Source organism: Balaenoptera musculus, chromosome 18, assembly GCF_009873245.2.
Source record: "Balaenoptera musculus isolate JJ_BM4_2016_0621 chromosome 18, mBalMus1.pri.v3, whole genome shotgun sequence".
Taxonomy (NCBI): Eukaryota; Metazoa; Chordata; class Mammalia; order Artiodactyla; family Balaenopteridae; genus Balaenoptera; species Balaenoptera musculus.
In genome coordinates, this window is record NC_045802.1 from 39,054,315 (window position 1) to 39,057,301 (window position 2,987).

At 44.9% G+C, this 2,987-nt stretch overlaps 1 pseudogene; it reads right to left on the minus strand.

Moving 5' to 3' along the window:
- Positions 1–378: 378 nt before the first annotated feature.
- Positions 379–1,636, minus strand: LOC118884049 (annotated as a pseudogene).
- Between the last annotated feature and the right edge of the window lie 1,351 nt (positions 1,637–2,987).

A 2,987-nucleotide genomic window follows, 5' to 3' on the forward strand; every position in this document is an offset into this window, starting at 1 on the left:
CCAGGAAGCAGTCAAGTTAAACTAGTAGATTCAAGCAATGAGGTCTTGGTATACAACCTTAATTCTATATCTTGTCAGCTCACCCTATATCTTGTGCCTCACCCTAGCATGACCTCGGCCAAGGTCATATGCTTTAATAACTTCCATGTGTATAGTGCTTGTAAACTTTTAAATCCTTTCACATCTATTTAAGCCATCTGATCCTCACAACAACCCTGTGAGGTAGACAGGTTGCCCCGTTTTAACAGCCGAGGAAACTGGTGTTGAGAGGTAAACTAAATTGTCGCACATCAGTGATGAAGCCAGGGCTAACTAGCTCTCTGGACTTGGCTACTTCCATTGTCTACCAGGCCACCACTCATGTTTCTGAAAGGTCTTTCAACTAGTGGAGACGCTTGGGAGAAGCAAGTATATTCCTACCCGTCTGCATCTTAATGGTCCATCCATTCTTTTTTTTTCTGAAGACACGGAAAAGGAGCCAGGATACCAGAAGGCAGCTGTTGGACCCAGGCCTCTGCCAGAGAAGGAAATACACCCTTGTGTGATCAGATAACTTTTGGTGTTTGAAATTAACCTCTGAAGCAACTTTTCAAGCCCTAGCTGAAAAGCACCGGTTGCCTCTTCTGCCGCTGTGGCCGAGCGTCTGACCGCGACCACAGCATCCCTGCGCAGCTCGTTGGCAGGGTCCTGCTGAGCGCTGGCCTCCTCGCCAATGGCAATCAGCCGGTCCAATTTTTCTTCCTCCCACTTTGAAAGTTCTCGTGCCAATCTCCTGTTTTCTGCCAACTTGGCTGCAATAGTCCTGGCCACTGACCACCTTCTTCACCTCGCCCACCTGGGAGGGGGCTCACTGGTCAAAGGCCCATCCCCACCAGAAACAAAAGGAACTCTGGAGGAGGAGACTGGAGGCCGCTGTGCCGAGGCCACCCCAGGAGTGTTTCGGCCGGAGCTGGTGCAGGGGCTGGGCTCACCAGACACTCCCAGTCTGGTCATGGGGCTGCTCTGACAGGGAGCAGCTGCACCTCTGAAAAGGTGGTGGGAGCTGCTGTAGCTAGGGGTTCCTTGAGAGCTCCCTGCACCCGAGGATTCGTCCCAGGAGTCCTCAAGGTCACTGGTTTCTCTCATCTGGTCACTGATCCTCAGTTGACAATCCTCCTCTGATTCCTTAACTGTTTTCAAGGTAGGCTGATGATCTGCTGCCTGAGTCCTTTTTGCTCCCAGAATGCTGGTTCCTTCTTCCCCTGGGATGTCAGGGGCTGCCAAGTTCTGATTACAGTGCTGGGTCCAAGCAGCCTCCTCCATTAAGTTGTCTGCGTCAGTCACTCTCTGATTTCGGAGAAGGTGATCCAACGTATCTATAAAAGGGACAGTGTGGTGGATCACCCATACTTGTGGCGTGGGCCACATAGGCCTTTAAATATAATGCCTTCAGGACTTTGAACTTGGAGCGGCACTGACTCTCGGTGCGGTAGAAGCCTTCCTGCTGCATCCGCTTAGACACAGCCTGTTAGACGTCTGCATTGTGATGTACGGTCTGGAGGGGCTGAATATACTGTGCCTCACCTAGTATGGAGAGAAGCGTCAGTGTCTCCTGTCCGGACCACCGGATGCCCGCACTGCTATTGGAAGTGGTCATAGCGGACTGCGAAGGAAGGCTAGCTGGAGGAGGCTCCTGGGCAGCAAGGTGCTGATCTGAAGGTGTGGGGAGGCTCTGTGTGCTCCGGTCTATCTCCAGGAGCCAGCCGATTCTTCCCTCTCAGGGCTAATTGCTGAGAAGCCAGGTCCAAGGGCCGCATTTCTGGCTTCTGCCAAGGATCTGCTTTACTTTCATTACTGTATTTGAAATATTCCTTATTCTACTTTGTTTTGCTGCCAATCCAACAACCTCTTCATTTTCTGAGTAAGCAAAAACAGCTGGAGTAACTCTGTCACCTGCACCATTGGCAACTACATCAGCCTGGCCGTCCTTATAGACGGCCACACAGGCTGATGTGCAGCCTAGGTGAACCCCGATGGCCGCCATGAGGTGGCAGAGACGGCGGTAGCAGTAACGAGTGGTCCCCGCGCCACAACAGCGCCCGGCCCTAGATTTCTTAATATTATATTTCAGAGAATAGTTCTTGGAAGTTCTAGTATGTGGTAGATTATTTTGTGCTTGCTTACTAGTGATTTATTTTCTTTTCCTCTTTGTTTGTATAGATATATGAAGTGTTTAGGATTTAAAAAAAAATTTTTTTTGAGTAAGTGTGAAAAATGACTAGATTTTGAAGCATGGAGCAGTTGAACTAAATGCAAATAAGATAATAATCTCTTTTCTCAAACAAATCATACTATATTGGGTCCTGACAGTACAAAGAAACAAACTATTATTGGTGGGTAGCATTAAACATACCAATTCTGTATAAAAGGCTAATCTTAAATAGTAATATTGACATTTTGGATTAAATCAGTTTCACCTCTGAGCCATCAACATTACTATTAGAACACACCGCAAAACGGGAAGCCAGGATAGCTGAGTACATGAAGATGCCTAGAAATCCTAGGCGTGTAGTAACTGCTGAAAATTCCTACCTACATATAGTGATATGACTGAATATTTACGTGTAAGCAATATGAAAGACAGTTTTGCAGTGACATAAAAGAATAACATTTTTTTAATGAATAAAATTTAGAAAACAAAATGGATAATTAAAAAATGTCATTATCGTATGCTAATAGAATTATAAACAAAATAATTTTTATTTGTTTTCACTTTTTAAAATATCTTTTATTGTTATAACATTATGTTTAAATGGTATTTTAAGTTATAAGATTTGTGACTTACTTAATTACTCTTGCCTTAAAAAATAAATCCTGAAAGTTATCCTACCACACAATAATTATCTATGAACAAGATACATTAGCTACAAACCAGATAGCCATCTCCAAGCACACTGGTTATAAGAAGAAAATTATTCTGATAAAGGAAAATTAAGATATCATATTTG